This window comes from Crassostrea angulata, chromosome 8, assembly GCF_025612915.1.
Source record: "Crassostrea angulata isolate pt1a10 chromosome 8, ASM2561291v2, whole genome shotgun sequence".
NCBI lineage: Eukaryota > Metazoa > Mollusca > Bivalvia > Ostreida > Ostreidae > Magallana > Magallana angulata.
Window position 1 is genome coordinate 2,682,586 of NC_069118.1, and position 22,676 is coordinate 2,705,261.

At 34.7% G+C, this 22,676-nt stretch overlaps 3 pseudogenes; all 3 read right to left on the reverse strand.

Annotated features, from left to right (window-relative positions):
• Positions 1–2,617: 2,617 nt before the first annotated feature.
• On the reverse strand, positions 2,618–6,332 carry LOC128161606 (uncharacterized; annotated as a pseudogene).
• A 54-nt stretch (positions 6,333–6,386) lies between these two features.
• On the reverse strand, positions 6,387–10,598 carry LOC128159159 (uncharacterized; annotated as a pseudogene).
• A 1,507-nt stretch (positions 10,599–12,105) lies between these two features.
• On the reverse strand, positions 12,106–13,839 carry LOC128160374 (uncharacterized; annotated as a pseudogene).
• Between the last annotated feature and the right edge of the window lie 8,837 nt (positions 13,840–22,676).

Sequence of the window (22,676 nt, forward strand, 5' to 3'; positions counted from 1 at the left end):
ACTTGTAAATTTTTTTAAACTAATTCAATATCTTCATAAATTTTATTTTCAACAAAAGAAAGATACATTTGATTGAAACTTACACCAATACAACACATATGTAAAAAATGACAATATTCGAGCTTTGTTTACAAAACAAAAAATTATGAAATCTGTATCTTGCTTATAACTTGATATTTGACTTTCAAATTTTGACATAACATTATAAACTTCTATATTTATCAGTATAAATATTCAAATTGGAAAAATAAAATTTGAACATTTAAGTCAAATCGTGTCCAAGTCCCTTTAAAATAAATGATAATCGATAAAATCAACTCCCATCAGTACTTCAGTACTTTGATTTTATTATGTAAACAAGGCTCGTGCCATGCTTTTGTTCAATATACTGGTAAAAGTTCTTTTTCAAGCTGATTTATTTATCTGCTTATTCGTTTTAAAAATAAATCAACAGTTGATAGCGTTTGTCACATTCATTTCAGGTCATAACCTGGAATATTCAAAATGTAAACAAAAACATGACCTGAGCTTTGTTTACATAACAAAGAAACTGAGCGTATACTAGTAACTTGACGACCGACACTCAAATTTTAGTTTACTATTAGAAACGTCTTACTGAAGCATTGTAAACATTAAAAATGGAAAAATAAATTTGGACCAAAATCGTGACCATTAAGGTGGTGTGTGACTTCTATTGATATAAATGTGGATGAAAGTACATTTTAAATAAAAATTCTTTCACCGATTTAGAATTTTCAAATTTTGCAATATGACTCATGTCCTGTTACATTAGAACAAGAAATCAAAGTCGCGTAAAATTTATTGACAAAAAATACATCAAACGCATATACACGTAAAACATGATTAAAGAATATGAGAAAAATAATGGTTACAAAAACCCCATACACACTATTACAAAAATTACCAAACATATAAAAGGCAGTGCAGCCACAAAGTAATGCTACTTTAAATGGAAGCAAAATTGGGTTGGGTGGGTGGGTGTGTGGGAGAAAAAAAGAGCTGCTCGCCGAACAACTTGCATATATATGGCGCCAAAACTAACTGCAAACATTGCGCATGGCATTGCACAAAGAGCGATAACTCCTGCAAACCTGTTCATTCAGGGACCATGTCAAAATTTACTTTATCATAATAAAAACCACTTTGACTCAAGTCCTGTTACCAACAGAACAAGAAATCAAAGTGGCGTAAAATTTATTGACAAAAAATACATCAAACGCATATACATGTAAAACATGATTAAAGAATATGAGAAAAACAAGATATCTGTGAGCCAATGCTCACTAGTGATACCCCCGCTCTGATGTGAATATGCAAAATAAGCAAAGTCGACATTTAACAGAAAGCTGGCATCCGATTGGTACAGAAATATATCCCACAATATGGCATGCCCAAACAAATAGTGTGTTAAAATTTCAAGCATCTGCGATAAATAGCTGCTGAGAAATCTTTGAGGAAATTTTTTTTGAAAATTTTGGCTAAAATAAACAAAGTACTCATTTAACAGGAAGATGACGTCCGATTGGTACAAAAATATATCCCACGATATGGCATGCCTTAACAAAGACTGTGTAAAAATTTCAAGCATCTCCGATAAATAGCTGCTGAGAAATCTTTGACGAAAATTTGTTTGAAAATTTTGGCAAAAAATAAACAGTCATTATTTAACAGGAAGATGACGTCCGATTGATAAAAAAATAAATCCCACGATATGGCATGCCTTAACAAACACTGTGTAAAAATTTCAAGCATCTCCCATAAAAAGCTGCTGAGAAATCTTTGAGGAAAATTTGTTTGAAAATTTTGGCTAAAAATAAACAAAGTCGTCATTTAACAGGAAGTTGACACCCGATTGGTACAGAAATATATCCCACGATATGGCATGCCTATACAAATATTGTGTAAAAATTTCGAACATCTGTGATAAATAGTTGCTGAGAAATTTTTGACGAAAATTTGTTTATAAAAGTTTTCCTAAAAATAAACAAAATACTCATTAAACAGGAAGTTGACGTCCGATTGGTACAAAAATACATCCCACGATATAGCATGCATTAACAAAGACTGTGTAAAAATTTCAAGCATCTGCGATAAACAGTTGCTGAGAATTCTTTGACGGAAATTTGTTTGAAAATTTTGGCTAAAAATAAACGAAGTCGTCATTTAACAATAAGTTGACGTCTGATTGGTACAAAAATATATCCCACGATATGGCATGCCTATACAAATTCTGTGTAAAAATTTCAAGCATCTGCGATAAACAGTTGCTGAGAAATCTTTGACGGAAATTTGTTTGAAAATTTTGGTTAAAAAATAAGCAAAGTCGTCATTGAACAGGAAGTTGACGTCCGATTGGTACAAAAATTTATCCCACGATATGGCATGCCTTAACAAACACTGTGTTAAAATTTTAAGCATCTGCGATAAATAGTTGCTGAGATAAATGCGACAGAAATTTTTGTTACGGACGGACAGACAGACGGACAGACAGACAGACACACAAGGGTAAAACAGTATACCACCTCTCCTTCGGAGCGGGGGTATAATAATAGTTACAAAAACCCCCAATCCCAAAATTTGTGGGGAAGATAAGAAAACTAATTTGTAACATATCTTGAATTGGAAGGTTGTAAGTAACAAAAATACTAGTCTATTTAGTATTGGAAAGTGATTTACCAAAGAGGACCATGGTATCTAGTAAATTTGAAAAGTGAGGGTCAATGTATCTTAGCACTGCATCACTCGACCAGTATTCAATCGCTTTGATCTGATCCACCGGCACACCAATCCTACTTAACCAGGTGGCTCCACCACGTCGAAAAGAATGACCTTTGATGTTACTGTCATCAATTCCTACTTGTACAAGTATAGAATATAGCTTTTGGCGGAAAATACTGTAGGTAAAAACGGAACCTTTTCCTGTGAGAAGAAGAGGCCCAAAAAGATCTGCTCCTCTTGTAAGATGAAGGTAAGCCTGCAGGGCTGATGCCGGACACATTTCCCCAGTAACTTGAGGAAGGATAACATTAAGCTCCCTTTCTCGAAACTGAATTGTCTTTGTATGTCGTAAGCAAATTAGGTAGCCCCATGAACAAGGCATCAAATCAACTCTTCTGACATGTTGTGATGTCTCAAAAGGTCCGGTAATTGCAATGGTGCCTGGACGAAGCAGACCATAAAAGGCTATTAAACAAGCACACCAAAAGCCCAAGTCTTCAACTGATGAAAAGTCAAGGAAAGATCTCATCCGGAGAAGATGTGATGGTGTTATCGAATCAACAGGAAATTGGGCGGTACCCAATTCTCGCTTAATAACCATGAGCAAATATTTCAACTGGTAATCTTCTGGAATAGGGTCTGGTAGATCACAAAGTTCGTGCATGTGTGGTATAATATTCAAGTATTGCTGAATTGAACAAAATTTGAAACACTTCACTCGGGCCAAGTAAGTCACATATAACTGTAATGTTTTTGAAGTTGCTGGTAGTGGGGGCACACTGATATGGTCACAAAAATCCAGGTAAGTTTTCATATGAGTGCGATAAGTGGAAGTTGTTGAGTTAGCCCATGCCTTTCTTTTCAAAGCAGATGCTTGGTCTTGTAGGGACTGTACAGTGAATCCACCTGGCAAAGATAAATGGTAATGACATATGAGACAACAATGTTGCAATAGAAAAGTTATCGTGTTGCAGGGAAGGCACTAAGGAATACAGTTTTGTAAGTTGACCCGGCTCATGGAGACGGGAACATGCATCCCCAATGTTGTTTTGTTTGCCTGGTAAGTATTTAGCACTGATAACACAATTATACAGGGCAGATATCCTGAACAGAATGCGGCACATGAACTGTACAAGGGGAATCATGGAAGTTCCTTTGTTAATCCACGACACGGCAGAAGAATTATCACTATGTATGATCGCTTTACTATTCACAAAGTATTTACTCCACCTACACACAGACAAGAAAAAATAGCGATAAATTCTTTAATATTAATATGGGCCATGGCACAAGCTGGTAGATCTAATGGCCAATTAATGTAGAAGTTGTCTCCATTGTAATATCCTCCACCTCCCTCAGAAGAAGCATCCGTCTGGAGTGAGGTGATGGGGCGTGGATCCTGTATACGACACATGCCATTGAATATCGACATAAATGATATCCACCACTGAAGGTCTGCAAAGAAATCCTCAGCGAGCAACACTTTATGATGTCTCTCAGTCACAGCATTCTTCACGGAGAAAGGTAAGACCACCACAGATCACTTGAGAGGCCCAATTGAGCTTTCCAATAAGTGTTTCTAACTGTCTAACACTAGCTCGCTTTCTTCGAGAAAAAGTTCCCAGTAAATCGTTGAAATCTTGTAGCTTTGATGATGGCAAGGATAGAGTCATTGTCACTGAATCTACTACCACCCCCAGGAATACCAGCTGCTGGGAGGGACCTTCAACCTTGGACCAGTTAATAGCAAAACCTAGCTTTCTAAGTAGGCTAAGAAGGGTATACCATGCTCTTGAACATTCATATAAGTTTTTCCCAAAAATCAAAAAATCATCAAGATAAGCAATTGCAGTATAACCGTACTCTTCCTGTAAAATTCTACAGACTGCACTACTAAGCCGTTGAAAAATTTGAGGGCTTTTAGCAACGCAAAAGGGAAGCTTAGTGTCATACAAATATGTTGGCGACGTAGCATTTACAAACTGCCATTTTAACCCAGTAGCCCAATAGTTAGAAGGATGAATGGAGACTGATCTATAAGCAGACTGTAGATCTGTCTTTGCAAGATAACAACATTCACTAATGAGCTTACTAACAACACGTAAATCCATGTATGAACAAGAAGTATCCGACTGTACATAATCATTAATAGACATATGCAACGGGCGACTAGCATCATGGATAAGCCTAACCTTAGAATGTGATTTAGGGATAGCTCCTAAGGCACTAACAATAGTAGGTTTGACACAGTAGCCACATAATTTCCATTTGACAATTCATACAGTATCTGTTTCTCAACTTGTACTGCATATTGAAAACATGACTGATAATTATCAACTTCACATGGGACAAGTCACTGCTCAGCTCCCTCATCAATAAATCTAAAGCCCTCTTTTATCCCCTCACATAAGAAGTTGCGATCAAAATCATCTTGTAAATAAAATTCCCAAACAGAGTACTTTAACCCTGAGGAGGAGTCAGAGCAGTAACCTGTCCCATTCCCTAGTTTTTTGGGTGAGACAGAGCATTATGAGCTTGTGAATAACAAACAAAACAACAATGTTGCAATTTACAGTTGGTAAAGTCACATGTTTCCATATTAAATTTCCTGCAAATCTCTTTGCCGTCAGGTGTGAATGGACCACGTCGACTTCCTTTCTGCTTGGAACCCTCCTTCTAAGCGTTTGTTCCCAATTATCCTTGCAGGGTCTGCATGGTAAGGCTGTTGGGTTTAGGGATCAGTTGAAAATCCTGAAGGTGAGGACGAGATACACCCCATCGAAACTTTTCCTTGAATTGCAATTATCTGTACTCACGGTGAAAGAGAAGGACACTACCTTTGACATACTTGTTGAATAAGCGATTAATGTACTTGGTATACTCAAGGTAGTCGCGCACTCCTTGGTCATCCAGTTCCTGAATAATGATCATTTCCTGCATAATGGCAGCATTACCATAGCCCCACTGTTCAATGGACAGTTTATAATAGTCACGATCAAGCTTGTTGTTAATCTTCACTCCAGTGTTGGTAAGTGTGAGAAGATCATCCTTCTCTTATTGCATAATGGGGTCAAGCCAAACGTAGTTATGAACGAGTCTTACGTTCCCTTTATTATTTGATGGACATTGTGTAAATGCAGCAGAAACATGAGAGGGGAACAAGTTCATAAGATTACTGAGGTCAACCGTACCTTGCGGGGGTTGTACATTCGGTGTAGGCTCAACTCCAGAAGCAGTCGCATGATTCTTATGTGTGCGAGTTGTACTTGGCATTGGCCAGGGCTGTCTATAGCCTGTTTGCAAGCATCAATATTCTGAAGGATTTGCATCTTTCGTTTATGTAGTTCTAAAGTCTGGAGCTCCTTCTCTAAAACGAGTATTTCACTAGATATATTTGGGGCTCTTTGGACTGCATGTATCCGCGGCGTGGTGGCCCGAACTTCCTCTGTTGATGCCGTTGTTGCCAAGCCGCCGGAGGCCTCTAATTCTGCATGGCTGTCGCTCATTTCGTCTGACGAGTCGTCACACGATCTTATAAAGTCAAGAACAGCCCGGTCTCTGGAACGAAGATCGTATGGGTGACACTCCTGCATGGAGGGAAAAAAGAGCTGCTCGCCGAACAGCATGCATATATATGGCGCCAAAACTTAACTGCAAACATTGCGCATGACATTGCGCAAAGAGCAATAACTCCCGCAAACCTCTGCATACAGGGACCATGTCAAAATTTATTTTATCATAATAAAAACCACTATTTAAAATTTTTTGGAAAGGTAAAAAAATTAAAATCTCAAGCGGGATTCGAACTCATGACTTACAGTCTTAGAATCACTTGCCATCAAATCGTCAGTGTGGGGACCAAATGATTTTTCAACTATACCCCAAGTCTCCCTATCCAGCATCAATTAATTAAGCATAAATAATCCGTCTTGAGGGAACAAACTGTAATTCAACTCAAAATTCAACTTCAAAGTCAAATAAAAAATATATTTTGTATTACAGTTCATGGCCTATCCTTTCCCCCTGATTGTGCCAGACACTAAGTACAGCCATGTTATCTGTTAACACATGTACTCTAGAATTAGCTAGGTTCTATCTAAGAGCCAATAACACCTTATAAACAGCATATGCTTTCTTTAAATGAATAGATCTTCGATCATCATCTTCCCAAAAATCACTAATCTCATACCTATTCCTACCCTGCCCTACCACTTCTCCGTACTTGTACAAGGATGCATCTGGAGACAACATAACCTGCTGATGACACTCACTTCTCCATTGACAACAACCTTCCCAAGAATCTAGGGAACGCCAATGTTCCAATTCCTCCCTCAGCCCATCCGTCAAACACACATGCTAAATACTTTTCACAGCTCTAGAAATTGCTTAGTTAACCTCCCTACAAAACAGCCTACAACCAAGAACTGAAAGGCCTATTGATATACATTAACCAGCAAATCGCTGAAGAGTTTTCACAGTAAGTTCTTTTGAACCAAGAATACTTTCTCTCATATCAGCAAATTTCAACTTCTTGCTTTCTGGCAATATATAAGCTTGTTTTTTTTGGGGGGGGGGGGAATCCACCAAAAAACCCAGAAACTTGACACACGTCGATGGGACAAACGAGCATTTCCCCAAGGCCAAAGTATAACCTAACCTTCTCAACACTTCTACTAATATGTTTGCGACCTTACAACCTTATATATAACCAATCATCAATATACTGTACGGTACTTACTGACCGACTCCAAATGTATGACGTAAAAGCTATTCCAATGGTCTGGAAAATAATAGGTGATGCCTTGAACCCAAAAGGAATTACCGTATATACACCATAATATAACCACCAAAAATCAGCCCAAAGTATCCCTGAGAATCATAGAACAACCTAACATCATCGTATCCAGATTTTTCATCAGTCGTTATCCGAAATGCATTACACCTTACAAGCCTATGAACATCTCTCAAACTCTCCAGCTGAAAGGGAAGATCCTTCACCAGAGGTTCAAAAATCTGTCATCATGAAAGAGTCTTGGATGACTTGGTACAAAACATCAGAAATAAAAGCATGATACTTTTTACATAAAGCAGAGTTACGGCACTTCTCAGAATCAAACGACTTTCCACAAAAATTCCCTTTAAAACGAGTAAAAAAAACTCTGTCACATCCACTCCCTCTGTAAGGCACTTTCTCACACTCAATATCGTATCTTCTTTCACTCCACTCCTCTCCAACACATATTCCCAGGCAGAAACATTTCTAACCGATTGTGCTGCAATAATTGAACTGGAGTATATACTAGCAACTGGTTCATATCAAAATCACAACCTTCAATTACAGATTCCGCACTAACTTGGTGGGTTGCGAGAGAAGGAATACCACCACTGATTGTCACCCATTCTCCCTTCTGAGGAGGAACTACTCTCATGGGATTGAATTCTACCATCTTGTCAAACTCAGCATTTACCTGATTATAATTAATCAACATAGATGCTCCATTATCCTCCTACCAATTAAAATTATAATCCATTTAAAGGTCACATGGTGACAATCATAGTTCATTCAATCTTTATTTCCCCCTTGTGGAGATTTCATGTTATAAATTACAATACATAAAGAAAATCAGTCAGTCGTACAAAAATAGGAAATAATTGTGAAGACAACGTATGAAAATAGACGGGATGTTCAACTTCTGCAAATCGTCCATGGCAGGAAAAGGTACAATACAGTTGGGCTTTCGTACAGTGGATGCAGTCCCCTGGGGTATATTTTTGATGATCTCGTTTCAAATATGAGTCAACTGTCTTTATTTCTGTTTTAGATGCTCTTACTACTATTATTAAGCCATCTTTAAATAACTACAAATAAGAATAACTGAAACTGAAACTCAGCATTTACCTGATTATGATTAATCAACATTGACGCTCCATTATCCTCCTACCAATTAAAATTATGATCCATTTAAAGGTCACATGGTGACAATCATAGTGGAACTCCTTCACTTAGCAACCCACGTGGACTTGGTCCACTAAGGCATCAGGGTCCTCGGGTTGTAAGATCAGGAATTCTTATTATGCATGTATGATATATAACAAACAATCAAGTTCCATCAAAACATTTAATGTGTCACTTTAATTATAATAACCATCTTCATCAAAATATTTGTGTAGCTTTCACTACAACCATTTACAATTCTTCCAGCAGTAGTGGCAGCTGCATAAATCAGTAAAAGCAAACTTAAGTTCATAAATGAACCTTGAATGAATAAAATCTCAAAATTGTATTCTCACAACCAAATGCACAAATTTCCATACACATGTACTCTGAATTCACTTTCTCCTAGCAGCCTTCTTTAACTCAAAATCTTTAACTAAATTTTGTGTTGAATCACAAAAATGACAAGCTTACCTACTAGCATTCCTTCTCCCCATATTTCCCGATGGTCTGAAACCCCGCAGCCTTGTATAAGTACCAAAGTTTTAAAATGGTTGAAATGGATAAGGCTGAAAACCAGGGGCACCTAGAAGGGACGTTGACTACATAGGATACAATCCAGCTAAAGGAGAACTTGAACCTTTAGAACATTGATCTTGTTCCATCTCATCCTTTATCTCCATACCCTCAAAGAGGTATAGCGCCTTTTCCCATTATTCCTACACCTGTGTTTGGACGGAAAGTACCTGTTACTAAATATAGCTTCAGGTACCTAGCTGTCGCAATTTTTAAAACCTGGATACACTGTACTGATGTTATAATGGTGTCTGTAACAACTGATCTCATAAATTCGGGAAACTCTGATTATAACAGTAGTTGATATTCTGAACCGTGATAAGTTCAAGCAAAATGCAATGGATCTACATGTAAGTACTAGTGTAAATAGAGTACGTGTATAACACTAATGAAGAGATCTATATATATTGGGTGTGCTCATACTCAGTCTGAATTAAACAAGATTATTTAAAAAACACCAGAAGAATAGATACATGTAACTTAACCTCTCTATTCTGTTCAAGTTTCAATTTAAATGAAAAAAAAATAACTACTAAGTGGATTCGATCCAGCGACACAAAATCAAAAAGACCTCTCTGTTACCACTAGGCCACGCATCTAACATCTTCAGCAGCTGCATTTTCAATATATATGGCTATATACATGATTGTAATAGAAAGGACACTAATTGAAATATTTGCCTATTTTTCAGAACGAGGACCACGTTAAACCAAAACTAGTTCAATGTAAACGTGTACTACAATACCTGTAGAACATAATTTTCATCGGATGTCTTTGGTTTAGAGTGGTTCAAATAGTCAAATATCCAATTTTTTATCGTATACTAACTACTTTCCTATATATCCCTATCAAAACCTGAATATTTTTATGATGTCGTGTAAGATAATTATTAATAAGACTCTTAGAGCATGGTGATTGTGTAATTTGCGTTTCTTTGGTTATATTTAAACTAAATATTGTATAATACTGAAAATGTCCGATGTTTGCAAAAGGCTATATTTGAGGCCAAATCGTATATTAAGTGCGCTATATTTCTTTAGACCCCAAGTTGTGTCCTTTAATACATTTATTAACTGCTTTTGACACAAGATCAGCTCCCTGCCCCTAGAACTGTAAGACATAAATTTTCAATATTCACTTTCATTTGCAGACGACCACACTGCCTATACAATTCCTCATACACTTCCATATCTTTATCCCCCAACTTTCTACTTAAGCGAGCTAATTCATGAAGAGTAACTAATATCAGAGGTTCACTAGGGTCCTGCTGAGCAGCGAAATCTTTAACCCTCTCCTTCACCTTCGAAACATCCTTATTTTCCAACTTCTCCAGCATCAGCAGTCATGTCATCAAACGCCTTCCCCCTTTTCACTGCAATTATCTAATTCACACAAAACGTCACTTTATGGCATGTCTCATATCATATAATGGCCCCTGCAATATTTTCATCAAATTCAATCCAGTTCAAATCTGCGACATCCAACAGTGACAATAACTTAAATGCTCTCTGAAGATATCCAACAATCTTGAAACCATAAATTTTATTCAAGCCTCCAACGGCATAAAATGTAAAAATTTAATATTACCTTCCTCTCGATCTGCTGTCTGCCCTAGTTATCAAACAGCGGAAAGGAATGGCGTCACTTCGGTATCACGTGAATTCACTTGTGATACAATAAATTTACAAAATTATAAAATCAATCATTTCTGAATCTTTACTTAAAATCAAAGTAACTTTCACTTGTAGATTTATTAACTTTGTAACTTATATTCAATTATACATCAAATATCTATATATCAGGAAATAGTCATACAATGTAATATTAATAATTATTCAAAAAAAAAAGGATTATATCTATATACATGATTACATGATACAATTTCAAATAAACACATTGAAGGTTTATACGTGTCTTTTTTATTTGCTCCAAATGTCCTCAATTAAATATGTCATTTTTATTGCTTCGTGACATTTACAATTAGTATTTGAAAATGTTACGATCCTACTTCCTACTTCAAGTAAGCGTAGTAATTGAGACAAATAAGTTAAAAATGTATCTGCACGGAGTCATATCCCTTACAAAATCTCAAAACAGGCTGAATAAAAATTATATAATTACATACAATTATAATATTGATTTGAAACTCAGTCTATCTCTTCTACAAAACTTCCTAACAATATAGCATGCCTTAAAGGGACTTGGACACGATTTCACTTAAAATTTTCAAATTTTGTTTTTCCATTTTCAATGTTTATACTGATAAATATAGAAGTTTATAATACTATGTCAAAAATTTGAAACTCAAATATCAAGTTATAAGCAAGATACAGAGTTCATAATTCTTTGTTTTGTAAACAAAGCTCGAAAATAGTCATTTTACAATATGCGTTGTATTGGTGTAAGTTTCATTCAAATGTATCTTTCTTTTGTTGATAATAGTATATATGAAGATATTGAATTAGTTTAAATTGTTTTTTACATGTCAATTTGTCTAAGAAATGGCAAAATTCTACATTACATTTTTTGTAAACAACTATAAGACTCGAGCTTTGTTTACATAACTATCAATTCTTACCTCTGTATCTCGCTTGTAACTTGACTTTAGCATTTAATATTTTGGTCAATCATTTAAAATGCTCCAGTAAACCATTTAATACATAAAAAATAAAAATGAAATTTTTGATCTCAAATCGTGTCCAAGTCCCTTTAAACACTCACAAAAATGTTGATTTTAGAATCTGAAATTTCACTCTTTACATTCAATTACTAGTTTTTAGAAGATTTTCCTTAATTTTCATTGTACGAATCATCATGATCATACACTGTAGATTCGTAACATCGTTTCAAAATGGCTATTGAAAAGAAAGGCGACCCTTATGTTCTTTGGTCAGTTTTCTTTGCATAGTTTTCCGAATGGTTTCACGATCTAGCTTTCCATTTGCTAAAGCGGGAAATGTTTTAAACCCAACGATAACCTGCGGAATGTAAAGGCATTCAAGTAACTGGTTTTCTTCAGTTATATTGAATTCTTTTCGGAGGTAGTCCTGCATACTCTCCATGGAGTAGTCCTCATTCTGTGGTTGGTAGATTATCGCGGCACTTGGAACATGATCTCCCGTTTCCATATCTTTTATTGGCAATACAATGGCAGCAATAACATTACTCTTTGCGTTGATAACATTTACGATCTCGAATGGGTATATTTTTCTTCCCAAAACTTGAATCATTTCTTGCAGCCGCCCTTCTACAAACAAAAGACCATCTTCTGACACGTAACCGCCATCTTTAGGATAAAACCATCCGCTTTTCAATAACAAATCCTCAGTTTGTGGTGGAAGATCATGATTCAGATAACCAGTAAATCGTTTTTTGCTTCGAATCAAAATGTTTCCTCTCTGTCCAACAGGTTGAAGATGTCCATGGTCGTCTGTGATCTTTACTTCAACCCATGGACACGGACGAACGCCTAGTAACATATCTTATACTCTGGCTTTGTCATCTGAGGTGAAAACTCTTGAACCAAGGTACCCCATTTCTGTCATTCCGTATAAAACTTGCAATTCGTCGCAAATTTTATCAATACATTCCAGGAGTGAGGCATGCACGACCACACCCGAAGTAACGGCTTTCTTTATTTTCAGGTGTATATTCCTTTTCATTGCCAATTCAAGCATGGATGGAACCAAAAATGCTTGAGTCGCCTTTTCTTTTGTAATAAGATTGGTTGCAGTTTTTACGGCATCAACCATGGAAGACGAATGTAATGTATTTGTCAATGTTACTCGCGTTCCACAAGCAGCCATTTCCCATGCAGGATAGCCTGTAACCCACGAGAACGGTCGGTCGTTGTAGAGAATATCTTCACCTGGCCGACGTAGAAGTAATGAGTAACAGTGCCAAGCTATTACCACAAGTGCGTGATGAGCAGATGGGATTGCTTTTGGGAGACCGGAAGAACCTGAGCTCAAGGTTACAAAACCTACGTCTTCTGGGTCGATTCTTGGAAGTTCCAAATCAAGATGGCGGGAGCATAACTCTGCAACTGTGTACGCTGATGACATACGTTCATTTGGGTAAAACAGAATTACGTTTTCCAGTGCAGGGATAGATTTTCATTCTACTTTGCCATTTCCCTTATCAACGACATATTCGGAAATTTGACAATTTCGGCCCTCAACACCGGGATCCATGATTAGCATCTTTACACTCTCGACACTGTTCAACAACTTGGTAATCTGATCTTCCCTCTCTTGATAGGGCAAACATAGCGGACATCCCCCCGCCATCTGCACCCCAAAGTTAGCAATAAGCCATTCAGGGACATTTCTACCACTAAGACCAATAATGTCACCTCTTTTAACACCCATCTGAACCAGTGTTTTGGCAAACTTCTTTGCATTGTCGTAGAGGTCCCCATATGTTAGTTCAAATCTCGCGTTGTCATCGTCAATGAAAATATACACAACCTTATCATGACTCTATTCTGCTCTTCTTTTCAGTAAATCTGGGTACGTGGTGTATGGAATATCCAATGCAGTGTTAGAACTTACGTAGCTGAAAGCCATTTTATACTTCTCGCGGCTGAGTTGTAAAATCAATCAGGACACTCCATCTGTCTGATATTTCTTTTCGTAACTTTTAAGCACGTAGCCTACTGTTTGTAACCTTTGAAAACTGTCTGGCTTTATAAATTGAAGTGTATATACTCGGGCGTTCCAACTCTGAATTAGCTGTTGAATCTTACAATTTTCGCAATTTTGCCCATCCATGAAATTAAAGCTAAGGGTAAAAAAGCTTGGCATTATATACAATGAACAATATATTTTATATAATTTACTAGATAATCAAAATGTTAATGTAACAGGGGTATTTGTTGTTTGTTGAAGAAATCAAACAAACGCCTGTTTGGGATCTAGGCATCTCCAATATTTATTGGTATAGATAGTAAAAAACGAATAGCCCTACAATGAATAGCAACAATATAAATATATTACAATAGGAGTTAGTTGCGCTGAAGGGGAACAATTCTTTACATTAACCCATAATACTTAAATGAATTACTTTATGTATAAATTCATGTATCTAAAACATAGGTTTACAATGCTATTCATCTATATCTATAAACAGATAAAGACATCACTATATCATTCTAAATCATAAAACACAGTTCATGTTATTCTTTTCTATTTAATAGTTGATATCTCACAAACTCATTCACTCTTACTGTGCATGATCTATTGTTTAATTTGGCAAAATTATAGAATTCACTGTTAATGAAATGTTGAACTATTAATCAAAATTATTAGAATTAGTAATATTAACTTACCAAGAGGTAGAGTTTGTTACATTTCAAAAGTCAGCTTTCAGATTACAAAAAACCTCTACTCTCTTTGATGTGACAAAGAAATATCACAAAACATCTGCAAGAATATGGAGGGAAATCTCAACAACCAATAAAATCAAAGAAGACAAACCTAAAAACCAATTGAATACCTAGATACATTATATATTTGGCCAGAACCTTAATTACAACCTTAGGGCAATTTATATCATGGTCAAGATAGCTGCCTGTTCTATTCAACTGACCATGACCAGATTTTTTAGTTTATAAAAGATTTTATTAGATACTTAAGTCTTACGTTTTAAGTTTATTTGTACAATAACTAATACATCACTATATTAATTTTATTATCAATAAATTTATTACTTTTATTTATAGATTTACTAATGTCATGATTAATAAATCTATAACTCCTACATTAACTTTATCGTTATTACGAGAAAAAATCTCGTTATTACGAGTAATTATCTCGTTATTACATGTTAATTATCTCATTAGAATGAGAAAAGATCTCGTTCGTTATTACGAGAAAAGATTTCGTCATTACAAGTTAATTATCTCATAATTAAGAGAAAAGATCCCACTAATACGAGAAAAAAATCTCGTTATAGCGAGAAAATATCTAGTAATTACGAAAGTTATATACGAGTTTATTATCTCGTTTTAACGAGAAAAGATCTCGTTCTCACAAGCTAACTAGCTCGTTTTTACAAGCTAATTATTTCGTAATAACGAGAAAAAATCTCGTTATATCGAGAAAATATCTTATAATTACATGGAAGAGATCTTGTTATTACGAGTTAATTTTCTTGTTATAACGAGAAAAAATATCGTATTTACGAGATCTTTTCTCGTAATTACGAGATTTTTTCTAGTAATAAAATAGAGATAGAGAAAAGTTAAATAACTCTGAATTATGAGAGAAGACTTCGAGTTATCTAACTTTTCTCTATTTCTATTTCCTCGTAATTACGAGATTTTTACGAGATAATTTCTAGTAATTATGAGATATTTTCTTTTTTTCACGAGATCTTTTCTCGTTATTTCTTTGTATCAGCTTCTTTTGGAATCTAAAGGTTTCCATCTGATGATGAGATTTTTTTTTCTTGCATTATCACCGCACTGGGATAGGTTTGTCTAGCGTGAGACAGCATTGTGATATTTTTTGTCTTACACTGTGTATTACTACACTGCTGTAAAACGTAAACAAACGTTGTCTGCTGTAGGGATCTGCAGAATGATGAATTAAAATTATCCATTAAGGAGTCTTCTCGTTATCAAACATACTTCTTATAAAAAAAATTCATGAAATTTTGACACAGTAAAACAGATCATATAACCAAATGATTAAAACTTTTTAATCAAATTTGACCTCCTTGTTTTTCCATAAAGGTCAGGTCAATATCACTACATTTTTCCTCAACTTAAACGATGATAAAAATAAATTAGTTCTTTGCAGTTATGTAGACATCTGTTTAAGATATGAAGATTCTATTCTTTAATGAAATGATAGAATATTACAATGTCTATCAGCTTATACTTCTAAATTGGAATAAATATTGAAACTTAGCCCGCATTTCCTCTAATTTTCTTAATTTTTTTAAAAGATATTTTGATTATTTTCTTATGCTTCCAATATTTAATATTTCTGATTTTTTACGTATTATGAAGAATTTATATAAAGATATAAATTGACAGAAAAGCTAATATATTGACCACTTAACCAGAGAGAAAAACTGATTTTAGTGATTTTTTTTACACAAATCAATGTATAGAATTGGCGCTTTAAAAAGCTTATAAAAATGTAATTTGATAGGCAAATTTTATTTCAAAAACAAATTCTGAAACCCAGGTATCCTATCATTAGCTCACATTAGTTAAAAAATCCAAAATGAATGTTATTGTTTGAAAAATGCCAATAGACTCATGATACTATGGCAATTATGAATTGCAAAAACATGTGTTATTTTCCTATGCTTATATTCCGCCAAAAATATAGTCCTTGTTAGATTCTAAACATTGATTACTATTTCTTTGCCAAGTTGTGTGATATTAAATAAGAAAGAAAAACAATATACGTTAATTTCCTTTCATAGTAATTTAATGGACAGTTAATCAAATTTACGTTTAAAAAGTCGAAAACCAGAAATGACTCCTTCCTTAAGTAACTCTTTTGCTTGATTATGTACATTTTATATAATATTTGTATTTTCGTGTGCCCTCATCTTGACATCTTGAATATTTGAAGCACGCGGAAGGATAAACCAAATGTAACCTATTAAACGTCATCACAGAAAGTTGTAAGACATCATTTTTTAAAAATGTAAATAATGCAAGAAAAATAATCATACGGCACATGCTTCTTGATGCGATCGCTTGCGCTCCTTTTTTGTATTATAAATGACAGTAATGACACAACTGCTCGCTTTGCTGAATAGGCATAAAATTATAGTAGATGATTTCATAGACAAACCTTTTTTTTAAGGAAAAAAAATCCAGAAGACAGGTGTGAAATTACAGTATCAAATAATTTTTCTATAAAAGCCAATTATCTTAGTAAGTTATAGACCTTCGGATATTAATACCAGCTGCATCGATCTATGTTCAAAGTTTAAAAAATTCAAAGCAAATGAAAACAATTTCTTTTTGGACATACACAAAAATGCATAATGGGAAAGTTAAGGAAAGGGAGTTGTTTGGTTTCTTCCACCTAATGTTTGGGTTAATTCAACTAGGATGTTATGCATTGATTGTTAACATTACAAACTTCAGAAATAATAGTGAGCAAATATATACAGGTTTATTCTTAATTTTTCAAAACACTACTCATATTCAGACTCTATCAAAAGCGATGTTAAAGTAGTAAAACAGTCATCCCCGCCTTGATTCAGAGGCGAATTTTAATATGAGGCGAAATAACGCGATACCTTTTTTTTGTCATTAGTATTGTAATAAAAGGAATGTACATTGCGAATGTACACTGCTCTTTTACATTGAAATATGGCTTAACTGACCAGGAAAGCTACTGCAATGTCTATTATTATGCTCATACTTATCGTAGCCATCGTTTAAAAGCGCACACAAAATTTGATATAAAATTGAACCGAACAGCTTTAAACGAATAAACCTGACGTTAACTTATAACTCTGCATCGCCGCCATTATATACTTGTACTATAAGGGATAGACTTGACAAGCATGAAGAAAAAAAGGGACAATAGGCCTTAACGGTCATCTGAGTACCATAGCCCCATACACAAACTTGTCGAAGAGTCTCATGTATGTATTCATAGTTTCATTCTAGAGTAGAAAAATTATAACATTGTTTAATGACGACCACCTCCCCGCATGAAATCATTCAAAAAGGACTATGAAATATATAATTTCAGCGAAAAACTTAAAGATCATTATAAAGTTTATGACCTGATATTGAAAAGCTGCAAAATCTCTGATGGAAAATAATTTATCCATATTTGATAACTTTCAAGATATAATAAAAACAAGCAAAGGAAGATAACTACATTATGAAGAAGCTTCTTTCTTTCTCATTTTTAAAATGTATGATTTTACTTTTAATTAAAACTCCAGGGCAGAATTAATTAATAAGACAAATATGAGTGTTTTGGCTCCGCCCTAGGTTTAAGTCCCTATATTGGGAAACATAAAATTTAAAATTTTGATAGATGGCTTTATTTTTTTCTTTATATGCAGTCATTTTTTTTTCAGTATGAGTTAAAAAGTATCAGTATCAGAATCAATTAAAAAAGACGATTTTTAAAACATTAAATACATTAATACTACATAACTACTTTGGCAACAAGCATAGAGAAACGTGGGGTGGTACAGACAGAGATCTAGCAAATCGACGAAAAGCTACCAAAGGCAAGAGCAACAGACATAGGAAGCTAATGTGCATAGAAGAGATAGCTGACATCAGAGAGGAAGCTAAATTTGGGAGAGATATGGAGGATGGAACCACACCGTATCCAGTTTCTTTCAGTATATGATCTGCTGCCATCGCAACCAACTTTCACAAGTAGGACCTAACAGAAATTATGAACTGCGATCTATGTGGAAAGAGGGGCGAAACACATATTATCATCATATAATGTCTCTTTGACACAAGGCAGGTACTAGCTGCAATAATGTAGCCCTCACGATTTTTTTTATTTTGGGAGAGGGCTACAACTCCATCGGATCTCCGTAATGGTGCAAGTGCGGGAGTGATTCACTCCCGCGACGATTTCGTCTCAAATCGTATATAAATGACAATAACATTTGCATATCTTACCTGAACTCCAACGTTGTAGATGTCTAAGGTATAATCTAATCTAAAAATATCAAGTATAGTCCATATATCGGTTATTTTTCGTGTATGTCAACAACGTAAGTTGAATTTGTCCGCCATGTTTACTGACTTGAACGGTTTTAATTTGGGACAGCCAATGAGAGTTTAGGAGCGGATCTTGAACTGAATATAGGAATTCCCCTATTTTAAACATAATTAACGCGGTAAATATGAATTTTTCATTACATACCATTTCCTTAAATGATGTTTTAGTGATAGAACGTGGTAAGATCGATTATTAACACTGACATTCACGTTATCAAGCTTTTACCAGTGGAGAAAAAAGTGCAGGACGGAGGACAAGCACCAGATAACAAGCATGTAACCTAGTTGTTTATTTGATAATGCCATTGACAACCTTATTAAAACGGTCACTTTCCATGCGTAAACTAATGTCTAATTTTACCTGAGCTACTGGTTTATGTAACGGTACATGAGCTATTGATCTATGGCTGTGTGCGTCTCTGAAAAAAATCATTAATTGGTTAATTATTTCACATTAAGAAAATCGTGTAAATGCATGGTTTCTTTTTCCGAATTGTTCATTATTAAATTATCAAGAGTAACAATCTACATACTTTTTCCCCTCTTACTTTACAGGTTTAAACAATCGTAAATTACATTTTCACCATGACTTTAAAATAAAGAAAATTTGATTTGCGTAAATTTTATATACAGTTCTATGTTCTGGATCGCGGAAAAAAAAATGAAGCAGAAAAAACCTTATATACAATATAACCAGGATTCGACTTTTTTCCGTACGTGTGTGGGAGTAAAGATTTTTTAAGATTTGATAGATTTTCATTATATGATTATATTGTCCCCGTCCTAGAGCCTAAAACCCTTTCCCAGGGGTCATCAATTTAACGAATTATGTAGAAGTCTTCATGGATATGGTTACAACGCTTTCAGTTTTTAACAAATATATATGGGAGTCAAGAAGAATCAAATACATTTTTTCTATATGGTCATATTGTCCCCACCCTATAGCCTGAACCCGTGAACCAGGTCCATGAATTTCACAATTGAGGTAGAAGGCTTCATGGATATCATAACAATGTATCAGGTTTTTCTCACATGTGTGAGAGTAGAGAAACCTTAAAGTTGGCTTTTTGACATAAATGACATACATTAGGTTCCGCCTGTGGCGCCCCGGGGGTGGTATAGCCATAAATTCCCAAATGTTCATGTCTTTTACCATAGAGATGCTTCACATTAAAAATGATAACTATTGGCCTTGTTTTTTAAGAAGTAAAAATTGTTAACGCACGACTCACGATTGACGACGCACGACGACGGACGAAGATCAATTGCAATAGGTCAACTGAAAGACACAGGTGACCTAAAAAAGGGAAAACCTTTATCGCCAGTCTTCAAAATCCTAATGCGTAAGAAGGGTATGGGGCAATTTAGAAATTTTTACCTGCCCCAATTCTACGTGTAAACTTTAAAATAATGTGAGAAAAAGTAAAATGCAGCCCTACACCTTCCCTCTTCTTGATGCTATGTGCCTGATTATTGAGATTCCTAATTAAACGAGAGTAATTAATATTTGCGTTATTCACGTAAAATCGCGAGAAGCAACCCTCGTGGATTTTAAAAAATCGCCATTATTTTCTGAGAATTGCCGAAAACTATAAGAAATTAGCATTCGCAACTTTTATTCTCGCGATTTAATACACAACGGCGGGATTTCAGAATTAGGCATTTGCGTAAATTAAGAAATCTACAGAAGTAAACATATCAGAGAGTGTAGTTGTCAGTCATTTTACAATAAACTTGTAAACTCGTACAGTTTTAGCTCTTTTTGCACATTCATAGTTAGATCAATTGAGAATTCGCATCATATGGTATATATTTTATTACTAAACTGTTATGCTCAATTATGCAAGGGATTATCAGATTCCTTTATAGTCATGTATACAATTATTATCCGTTTGGAGTCTTACAGGTTCTTATATAAGTAAATACACCTTTAACACGGAAGTATTTTATATAGTTCTGGATGTCAGTTAAAAGGGTAATTTTTATCAGGAAGTAAATGAGGACCAATGTACTGATAGCTGAATGACAAAAACTCTCTTTAATTCGGTTGCAATGAGGATCTTAACGTTTTTCTGATTTGTAGCAGACAAAATCTTGAAAACTTTTTTTGCCTCTTTTATTAAAAGTAATATTTCACAAACAAGGGATTAAATGATTTATGAAGAAAAAAAGTCCTTTTATCTATAAGTACTAAGCATACATTATAATACCTCACCACCACCACCACCACCACCGCCCCCACCATCCCTTCATATACCACAAAGAAACAAATATTGGACGTAACAAAAGTAAACATAGAATATGTTATAAAAAATAATATTTTATTGGTCATTTTTCAACGACCCACACTGAGGGAAATGACCCTAAGGTCATATTTCCTACTATGTGATCCAAGTATTCTACAATTAAGTGGGTCATTTTTCTACGTTGAAAAAATGACCCCCAGTCAATATTCTACAGAGGTCACTTTTCGTCATTGCACCTGCATATATAAAATTTACAAAATTATAAAATCAATCGTTGCAGAATAAGATTTTCTGAATCTTTACTTAAAATCAAAGTATATTTCACTTGTAGTCCATTGATACTTTATATATACATCAAATATCTATATCAGCAAAAAATTTACACTTTAATTTTAGTTAGAATTCAAAAAAGGATTTTACCTATATACAAAAAGGACCTAAACTGGCACTATAAAATGTACGCTATAATTTAACTGTATATACATGTTATATGTATATACATAATGGTTTTAATTTGCTACAAATGCCCCCAATTACATATGTCATATTTTAATTGCTTCATGACACTTACAACTAGTATTTAAAAGTGTTAAGATAAGTAAAAATTTATATTATTGTGTTAAGACTTCAAGTAAGCGCAGCAAGTTAGACAAATCAGTTAAAATGTATCAGCACGGAGTCATCTTCTTTAGAAAATCTCGAAACATGCATTAATAAAACTTATATGCAATTATAAAAATATCTATTTGTAGGATACAAAATTGACCCATACATCAGACATTTTTTTGCTTGTCGAGATTTTTTATAAGTCTGGTCCCCCCTCCCCCATTCAATTTGCTTCCGACACAACTATACATAGTTCTTCGAAAAACCTAATTAGATAATCGGCGTGCAAAATCATTATACAGACGTACATTCTAGAAAAATACTAGTATACATTTCATTTTATCTCTTCAACAAAAGTTTCTCACTATATATGCCTTAAACACTCATGAAATTGTTGATTTTATAATTTCAAATTTGATTCATCATATTTAGTTACAAGAATTTGGAAGATTGTCCTTATATATCAGTGTACAAATCATCCTGATCATACATTGCAGATTTGTAGCATCGTTTTAAAATAACTATTGTAAAGAAAGGCGACCGTTTTGTAGAAAGTGATCGGAACAGATCCATGAGTGGTCGCCTGGTTCCCACTTATCTCTATTGACGGCTTTGACCCACATCCTTCGTTTTCTCTTGTCTTTCGGAAAGCGAAAGAAACTTACCCCCCCCCCTCGATCTCGCGTCAGCATTTAAGACATTACGGCACTTGTAAACACAATAAGTTTTCACCATTTCCGTCGAGTTCCTACATACGCTGTATCCACTCGGAAGCGTATATGCATGCATGCGCCATTATTGCGGGACAGATACATTAAAAAGGTTTATTATAAAATCA